This window comes from Habropoda laboriosa, unplaced genomic scaffold (assembly GCF_001263275.1).
Source record: "Habropoda laboriosa isolate 0110345459 unplaced genomic scaffold, ASM126327v1 scaffold175, whole genome shotgun sequence".
NCBI classification, from domain to species: Eukaryota; Metazoa; Arthropoda; class Insecta; order Hymenoptera; family Apidae; genus Habropoda; species Habropoda laboriosa.
The window spans coordinates 1,241,101-1,251,938 of NW_017100347.1; positions in this window are offsets into that span (position 1 = coordinate 1,241,101).

Here is a 10,838-nt window from a genome sequence, read left to right on the forward strand (position 1 = left end):
TAGAATTGTAATGTATAAAAATAATAATAATAGAAGTTTTAATGATCTATAAGAATTTCTAAACATTTTTAGAATTTCATGTTTCAAATACTTGCTGTAAATTGGTGAAAATACTATTTTTTGAGGTGGTATTTAAAAACAATCAGAGATTAAATAGTTCATCGCTTTATAAAATATCTAAAATTTGATATCTACGATACGTTATATTAATTAAACATTCCTGTAATATTTCTTAATTTTTGAAGATTGGTGAGCTCCAAAATTGTTGAAAATAGGCATGACAAATTTTTTTGTGTTAATAATATCAAAACATTTCGTATATATTGTGTAAATAGATAATTTAAGTGTAATAAATTGTCATTAGTAATCCATTGTAAAAACATCGAATAGTGATATTGACAAATCACAATGTTACGATTTCTCTGACTTTTATAAAGAGTGTCAATTTCTAGGATTACAGTGTTAACAGTGAAAGTGCTGAAATTGTTTTTCTATCATTTCTGAATTTCACTTTTCACGCATATCGATTAATGGACGTAAAGTTCTCTGTTTCGTAGGTCATGTTGTACAGTGATGTTCAGATTTTTTTTTAAATTACAAATTTACTGAATCAAGGACTTGCCCTTTTCTCACGAGTACTATTTTATAGTAAAAAATAATATTAATCATTTGAAAAATATTTTTGAGAATCATGTTAGTTAATATTAACAACGCGTCGTATTACGTATATAAATAATCTTTAACAAGAATCAGGGGTATTATTAAATAAAATCAATTCAGTCAATGCAATGGTTGTATCTGAGCGTCGTCGTCTGATTCACGAGGCAACACGGCAAGCGTATTTAACTTGCCTTCGTGGAAGAAGAAAATGCCGCAAGTCTGTGATTTCCGCTTGGCAACAGCGCAGCCGGTTGTCCGTGCTGCCTTGCTGGGTCGCGCCAGTGGCGTAATCAGGAGAGGGGAGCATGCGGTCTCTCAGTTCCCTTCTTGAGCACTCACAAAAAACATTTGCAACAGGATGAACGTGGATTTCCTTTCAATTGTACACTTTTATTCTATTGAACAATGTCCATTGCTACGTAAAATTTATGAAAAAGGAAGTTTCATATTCTTAAATTTCAATCGATTTAAATTATTACACAGCTTGATATTTCTTTATTACATATAATTGATGTGTACTGTTATAAAGTATCTTGAACATTCTGGAAAATTAATTTTACGAAATTACAAGTTGAGATAAATTCATCATTTTTATTATAAATAATTTTGTGTATACAAATGTATACTGATATATTAGATGTATATAAATATTTAGCATAATCAACTACTCGAAATAGTTTCCCTCAGTATTTGTAATTTTTTGTTATTTTTCGACAAAAGGTTATGAATTTCACAGATGCGAATGATTCATCTTTTAAGGCGATAAAATCATCGGCCTACTTTCAATTCCCCTTTTTATTTCAGAATTTTTTTCGGCTATGCTGTACGGATTGAAATAAATGAAAATCCGAAAGCGCAATATCGCCTGAATACTCGGGATAAAAGAACACTTCCCAAACAAGTTTCAATATTCTGTTTATCGAATAGTAATTGCATGTGGCGTGGTATTACGATGCAATAAGATAACTTTACGTTTTCCTTTTCCAGTAAATGGCTTCTTTGATGTGATGTCTGCTGTGAGCGTCTAAGTTGGCGTGTAATGTGCTGCTGTAACAGTTTGATCATGGTGGAGAAAATCGTACTACAGAATTTTTTTCCAATTCCACAAAAAACTGAAAATTATCTGTATTTTTGTAATACATAAATTTCTACAAAGGACATTTTTTTCTACGTTTTTCAAATACCAACAGATACACGTTGTTTTTAAATATACGTGGAAAAGTACGTCAGATATAAATTTACCTTTCTAAATTTTTTCCATTTCTCACAATTATTTTCTTACTGTTACCTGCACAACTACTTGGTTGACTAATTTTTTCTATATTTATGCGAAGTTATAATCTAACAACACTTGTAATTCATCTGCTTAAATGTGACGACTAATGCTTTTCCATAAGGAATAAAATAATTTTCACTTATGCTGTATATTATCCGTTTATTTTGTCTAGAGCTACGTTAGAATTGTAAATTGCTTCGAGAGAGTTTATACGATTGCGTAAAGTATCTTAAACCATGAAAGTTTTTTTCCGAACTTTCACACAGTATCGATGCTTCCTATTTGCACGCTTCCATTCACTGTTTTATTATTTCGTCATTTTATCACGAATTATAGATTAATCAGGTTCTACTGTCTTCTCCTCTGTAGTTGCTTTGTGTTTACGCTACTGGGTCGAGTATTCTCCCCTTCTATCTTCTCCTCTCCTTTGCTCACAGTATCAGTGGTTTTCATATGCCTCTCTTATCCTTCTCTTTTTACAACTCGCCTCGCTTTCCTTTCTCTCTCTTTCCCCCTCTATGTTCATCTCCCTTCACCTTTCGTTTCTCTACATCTTTTTCTCGACGGCCCTTTTTCGCTGCTAGACGGAAATTTGGCAACGGTGTATATACGCGCATACAGATCGGCGAAGCAAAGATGAGGCTTCTGACGTCATCGCCCCACCAAATGAGCGGAAAATAGGCGGACATCTATCCCCACTACTTTTCGGTCCTACACAGCCGCCGCTTGAGGGGAAGTTGGTGGTGTAGGTAAATGGTTCAGACAAATGGTTTTCAATCAGTTGTCGATAATAAAAGAACAGGAAACTTTAAAGGTTGCATCGATTATTGTTTGACAAGTGTTGCGTGGCAGACACAGAATGTGAGGAAGACTCGATAGCTAAAAACAATCGAGAACTAGGACCGCCATTGACAAGGAAAGAGAATAGAAAACACGAGAGTAAGCGAGATGGACATAGCGCGTCAAGCAGCGATGGTTAAGACCCAGCATTTGACAGGAATACTGTTTGCTTTGCCATGACTCATTCAATATTGAAAAATTAAATTTTTCTAATTTTCATACTATCTTCATGAAAATAATATCAATTTGTTGGTAAGATTCTCTTGATAAAAATGTGTCCAAATACGACATACATCAAAGTAGTTTCACTAGTTATCAATATAAATATTCCAGATTTTTAAAAATGCTTTTAAAAGGTTAGTTCGATTTATGTCGTGTTTGAATTTTCATTTTCATCGAGAGACTCAATCCTTGGCAAACCATCTGACCAATCCACTGGTACTATTTTCATAAAGATGGGATGAAAATTATAAGAAATGACTACTGGTGGATCGATTGTTCGTCGAGCGCTCAAAATTATCCCTTTGATCTATTATCGACTGCTCATCCGTTACCGACTGCTCACGCGAGGCCGATCGTTGCCTATCGTTGTTCATGAAAGAGCAAGTGCGATAGCCTTACTCTATCGCTATTGGCTGATTAAGAGCAAAGACGTCACAATTTCTCCTGCATCTCCCACTACTAAATCCTAAGGCCCGTCTAAAGCCTCATCTTGGCTTTACAAATCTGTATACGTGTAATATACTATATAGCGTAAGTACACACGTAAGGTACCAAACAGTTTCAATGTAGCAAAAAAAAATTAAAATTTAAGGAGTTAGATAACGATTGGAAAATCATTGAAGATTACTTATATACATTTATTTAAGATTCGTAATAACATTCAATATTAAAATTCCAAATTAAGTTTTTACTACTTTCTTTATTTGATTTATAAACGTTACGTACGTGAAACAAGTGATATTCAAACTTTCTGAATTTTATTACATAAGTTATGTATTTCGACAGTTTTAGTTTACGCTGATTTAAAGAATACAAAAATTGGAACCATTACCTTAAAGAAACACGTAAGATACTAGGTGATGTGTGAAATGTTTACTGAAATATCGTGAAACTTTATAAAACATCCGAGAATAGAATAAAAATCATCGATGCAGTGTTTTAGTTTTTTTACAGGCACTTGTACGATTTACATAACTTTGAGCCGAGTTTCCAACTGGTTTACGGCTGGGCGATATTTTACGAAAAAAAAAATTCACGAGGTTATTACGTTGCGTAACGGGCCTTAACCCTCAAGTGCAGGAGCTAGCACAGACCTATCCCACCTCACCCCTCGCTCCGCTGTCCCCTGCTTCACTACGGTGCCCCACTCATCGTGAAAGACCCTCCGATTCCCGTCACCGCTTGGCTCTCTTCGCTTCAGCGGAGCGTCCAACGACTCGACGCTCCTTTCTGTCTCTAGTTTCCCCTCCAGCTGTGAACCCTGGTCTTTTTACACAATTTTCCCATGCCTTCCCACACCGCGCACCTCCACTCGCGCGTTCATGAGCGTACATATGCGTTGCGAACTGCATATGAAACAGGCACATGTGTGTTCGATAATAAGTTTTCTAAAATGTTTGCTGTGTTTTTTACTTCGTACGCTGTAACCATGCCGCGTGGCGTTCCCTAACGTTTGACTGCATGAAATGAGATACGCTTGCGAAACGATCTTAACTGAACTAAATGATTTTAGTCTGGTTTACGCATTCGAGATAAATATACAATTAAAATAGATTCGAATTTCAGCTGAAAATTATAATTACAAATTGTGAGTCGAGTTGTGAGGAAAAAGTAAGTGTTATTCTACGGGCATAATTGTTGCACTGTTCTTAATCCTGTGATAGAACGTAACACGTCAAAGTGAGGGTCAGAACTTATTGTAATAATATTAAAACAAATTAAAGTTTGAGAATTCAATGTTTAATATGAAGTATATAACGCACTTTCGTATTACCCGATAACATATACAAATTTTGCAAAATCAGATTTTCGCGGAAGATGAATATAAAAAAAATTGTAGGTTATGTATGAAAAATTGAAGGTGACCTTGAAAACTTAGAAAAATTCGTTTACCGATAAAAAATATACTATAATCATCTTAAATATCCTTTTGAATCATATTGTGCGACACAAAAGAAATTTCAATCGTTCCACCAATAAAATAATCAGAGGTGATCACGTCAGGCGGTTCACCCTGTATATAAAGAACCGGTTTGTTTGTTGTGTAGGCGTGTGATAAATCTACAAATCTTTGCATTCTGTCCGGCTTTTCTTTGTTATTATCGTGTAAGGCTGTAAAGCAAATTTGCGAAAATAATAACATGTCAGTTGCGCGCAATATTTCTTTGTCATTAACTTTGGAAGCCACCAGATTAGTTAAAAAAACGTGTCGCTTAAGATACGCTTAAAAAATGCTGATAGAAAATTTTTTAATTGCACAAATATTCTTTATGTTCTTTTCACGTATATTAGGTTTCTGCGCAATTTTATTGAATTACAATAATTTGACTGTAAATCATAGAGAAGTGGTTGAATAACAAAGTAATTGTACAAAAATAGTATACGATGAATAGATGGCATTGATGGAGTGTTCGAGAAAGCAAAAATGAGTCATATTAGTACAATATACGCGAATAGTATGAACTAACATGTTTGTAGTAGATATGTACGTAACGTATGTATACATATATCTATCAACTCTTAGTGCAATATACGGCTAGAATAGAATATTCTATTTTTAGATCGTTCCTATTTTTAAGAGTATGATTTCTTTTTAATTGTTAATTATTATTGTAAATTCAAAGTTATTCTGATATCCTACACTTGAATGGAAGAACTTTTTGCAAAAGTGTTGCAGCGTGTTATGAATGAAATTTGATTTTAATTTTGTTTTTGTAGTAAATTGTTGTTCCAGTCAGTTCAACGTCACAAATGTTGCAATCAATCCATAATTCTACTCAAGAGAAAACTCCACGTTGGGAAAAAACTATTTTTAGCGGATTTACTTAAAATACGTGTTTAGTAATATATATATCTGTGTGTCTCAAGCTGAGAGTACATCCTAAAATGTCGGAACAATATTCTCAGCGGGAGACGTATCAAAATATAAACGGTGTTTGTTGGAGTAATTTCAGCGTCATAAGTAACATTTTTTTTTTTTTCTATTTCCACTTAATTTTAAATGTGTAATTTTGTTATTGTCCGATTTTGTTTTTCGAAAAGGGGATTTGCGCGCTTAATAATTAATTAAAATGCTTCACAATGGAGGAGGAAAAAATAATGCTATAACTTGACGTGGTTTTTTCACACGATAGTTGGGAACAATAAACGATCGTTATCAGGAAATTTCAATATGTATGGGAATGCAGAACGAGGCCTCTTTTTTTCTTCGCCATCTACCGTGACTTACTTCCGTATATCGATTTGTTCTATCGATCTTTCTTACCGATCGTGCATTGATCTACTTCGTCACCTGATGCATTTTAAGAATTATTATTTCCATTTATTAGGGAATATCATTGGATACGATTTATTGTAAATTTACTAATATTTATGTTATTTCCACGTTCCAGTATTTATATTAATTTTTATTAGTAGAAAATAAAATTTACCAAAACCACCATGATTTTTTTTTATAATTGTTTCATTTAATTATTCCCATTTTACTACAATTGAAGTACTAAAATTAGTTAAAAATATATTTTTCTATTTGCATTTTTACAGACTTAATAACTTACTGTATATTACTTTTTTTTTTTCTTTTGGTATACATTATTCAATTGTTTCATAAACGAACATTGATTTTGTGAATGTGAAAACTTGATTTTTTTTTCTAAATGTAATTTAAAAAAAGGAGAACCTTAAGAGGACCATTGTACAATAGAAGAATTAACACTTATAATTTCTAATCATTGTGAACTGGTGTCGAGTGTTACTAAAGCTCAATGAAATTCCTTGCAGTGGGTTAAGTTTTCAAAATTGAATGTCACATTGATGTTATTGATTTCAGTTTCACCACAATCGAAACTCGATGCAAAACTGAAAACAAGTAGTTGAAAGAGTAGATCTTTGATACCTGCATGCTTGTGGCATGAGCAACATTATATTTAGATTGCATTAGTCAAGTTACATTGCAACTTCAAATTACCGGAGCGTATCTATGTATGTATATACTACATACACACAGTTCATTTATCGTTGTCATATATAAAAGTAATTTGTACAATACAACAATTCTGAATTTAACGGGAGAACATTTTTACTTGATAAAGACAGATGGAACTCGCATAATTTCACATAATCCTGTGAACAATCATCTGTTATTAGATAAAAGAAGAAGTGAAACAAGGTTTCTAACGTTTCTTGCCTCCGGCAAAATTATAACGAGAAGGAAAAAGTCATTTACACACTTTTTAAACTTTCCTATTAGAGTGTAAATTTTTTCAAGCATTTAATAGTCTTGTTACCGCATTAATTTATTAAACATATAAGTGGGAATATAATTAACCGTCGTTGACCGTTTCAATTAAATTTATTCCCACCACAGAATACGACGTTATTTATACAGCATGTCTGAATAAATATTTAAGAATAATACACTTAATTTCTGTTACCCTACTCCGGCGATTTTCAACCATTTCTTTTTTATCTCACCGCACGCATAAACTAATTACTCAAATTCTACAGCACACGAAAAAATGTATTTTCTTTTTTTTCGTCAATTTGACAAAAAAGTGTACACATTTTTGTCTGATGTACGAAAGAAGATAACGTTCCTTTTCTCCTTGTATTTTTAACTTTTTCAACTTGTATTAAAAAATCTTGGACACCGGTTGAAAGTCAGCGCTTTACTGCAATTTCTACGAATATTTTTATGCGCAAACTGCATTCACGTTTCTTTATGCCGATGTAGAGAAATATTTATCTAAAGTTAGGATTTAATCTCATTAAGGCTCTTGCTAGAATTACCGGCGCTATTAAGAATTCGGCATTCAGAACAGATTGAAAACTTTCTCTACCGCCTTTCATTTTATCCGTATTTATTTCAATTTCTTATCTACTTGTTCAAACTAAAAAAAAAAAGGTGTATTTCTTGAATGGAGTTAAAAATCTAGGAAGATGGAAATACGTATGTCCGCTGATTTTAGTTCACGTTGTTAAAGTTACAATTATTGAAAATCGTTACTCTTAGTCATTTCTTTTCTACTAATACTTGAACTGTTTATTTCGAAATTGGGTCAAGTCTGTGTTTTTTTTTTTTTTTTATTTTAATCACAGATTATTTACCAGATAAGAAGATCATATCAGCTTCATTTTTTCGAAAATCGACTTGGCCCAGTTTCAAAGTAAACGGCTCGTTCAATGTTACCGAACCGATCTATTTTTCGTTGTTAACTCGAGAAAAAGGAAAACTAGTTTGTCGAGTTCACATAAATTTGATTTGATGCACATCTTTCAGATTGTAGATTATAATGCAATGTAAGGTCGATGATTCTACTTCCCAGCGGTTTTCCTACCTAAAAAATAAATTTACTGTTTCTAATTAACACGATAGTTTTATTATCTTTTATGAGGATAGCGTGTAATAAATCGTTGGAGAATACACTACTTTACAATTCCCTTACATTATGCATATTATGTAGCTTTTAATTACCGCATAAATATCAGCGATGAATTTTCTCAACTTTATGACGTATAACACTCATTACTGCCATCAAAGTATTTCCATAATGTATCTTAATATTACAATTTATTGTCTGCTCGAACGTTTGTCGCGAAAGTTTTTTTTTTTTCTTTTATTTTATCAGAATTTAAATCTACAATTAAATACGTTAAATAATTTGGTTTGTTTATTTCTAAATTATCAATTATTTATCCTTTTCTATTCCGTGTTTGTGATATTTTTTTTTATCCACTTTCGAATTGTTACACGTAGCATTTTATATTTGCATTGCAGGTATATTGTTTCATTCAAAGACTGTATAATTTTATTTACAAAAATCTATTCCTTTTCATTCGTTTATTATTCCTTTTTTTTTTTTGTTCTTATTTGTCAAATTCGCTGGAAACTTCTTATCTGCCTCGTACTCTTTAAGAAGTATTTGTAACTTGGAAGTTTCGAAAGATATGTGCTTGAGTATTAAAATTCAGTGTTATTAACTGATTAGTTCTATCTCTTGTGTCTTAAATAAAAGTTTGTATTAAGACAGTTTGAGCGAGCAGTAAAAAAGTTGAATAAAATCCACCATTGTATTCAAATTGAACAACAAGTGTATTTTTGCATATATCCCGACAACAGTAATTATACACGAATTGAATTTGAAAAATGGAATTCATTACGAGCAAAGGTGTACGTTAAGTATAACGTTGTAAGTAAAAGGAAAAAAAGAAGCGGTTAATTTATGCGTATCGGACTTAACGAATTGGAACATGCAGCGTTTCGTATAAGCGAAAGCAGTGGAACAGCCACGGTAAGCATTGTGAAAAGAAACAGTGTTTTTTTTCTAATTGATATAATTTCAATTTTCTCTTTCGAAATTAATTCTCAGAAGACACATGTTTCTCATATTGAAATGAGGAAAGTAGGAAAATTAAATCACAACCGTTTCTAACTGTATAGGATAAGAAGTTCTTAATTAAGAATTGAATTACTAAGCTTAACTGGAAGTGGATTATTTGGAGCAATTTTTACATTGCAGTTAGCACATATCGTTTACCACTTTGTACCGTTTTATTATCATGAAACATTGATTTTCAACTTGTGAGAGGTCCACAGGTGTGTGCAAGATATTTTAATACAAGTTAAATAAAGTATAAATGTTTTAATAGGAGTATCGTCAAATCGACAAAAAAGTATAATACACTTTTCGTGATAATTGTGAGATAAAAAAAGGTTAAAAATCGTTATCATAAAATACTGCATAATCGTTAAAACGTTGTAGTCATTGCATACGTATTAGGTCATTCCAAAACCTTCCTGCCGAATGAGAAAAATATTTTAATAAAAATCCAAGACAGCATAATGGTCTTAAAAAATAGGAGAAAGTTATGGAACGAGAAAACACTTACGGTTTTTCTTTTATCAAATTTAAAAGTTCCTTGGAAATATTTATATAAATTGTAAAATTCGACGCGAACTTATTGGACGGACGACCTGATAAATTAGAATTTCTTCAAATTTCAAAATTAAACAGTAATACTTCTCAAGTTGTCTCAACTCGATCTCGAGCCGTAGACAACTCGAGAGAGGTAGGTAGATATTCCGGGAATTGACCGTTGCTATCTCTCCGCGCCCCTCCACTTCTTAAGCTTGCCTGAGAACAGAGTGAGACAGTTAAATGCTGCGTGCACTCGTACAGCGAACACTCTTAACTGCTGTGCGTTGCTGCGCTGGAACGATGTCTTGCGGGACGCATAGGGGCAAGAGGGATATACACTTCGCCCGCACCACCTGACTCTCCCGTCACGCGGTGCTATATGATCTGTTTCGTCGATGTTATCGCGTCGGTTAATATCGACGATCCGTGTGCCCTATTTCTACGATTGTGTTAGAAAAGGTGGGCCTGCAGGGATATTACCCAATCCGAACCAGCAACTCACGGTATTTCGTGGTTTTGAATAGCAGTTGTGAAAAACGTGTTTAATACTACTTTTGTCGAATGAACATGTTTTTTCCCCCATTGTAATTCATTAATTAAATTTTCTGAATTATCTGAACATAGCATGATTGTAAAGTAAAAGTTTTAGTTTTCGTATTTTGGTGGTTCGTTAATAGTTGAACCACTGTTGATGCGTTCGTGAAATAACACGAACCCGCTACTTCAACGGGCCAGTTGAGGAAGTGGTGGGGATGGATAACTCCGGAACAATTCGAAATACAGGAGTCGGGACAACTTGAGAGGCAGTATTGTACATTTATTTATGTTTATATTGTACTATATTTGCACGTTTTGTCTGTCGTTTTTTTTTTTATTTATTTGTATATATTAAAGCATATTAAAGCGTATTAGTGTTCGAACGA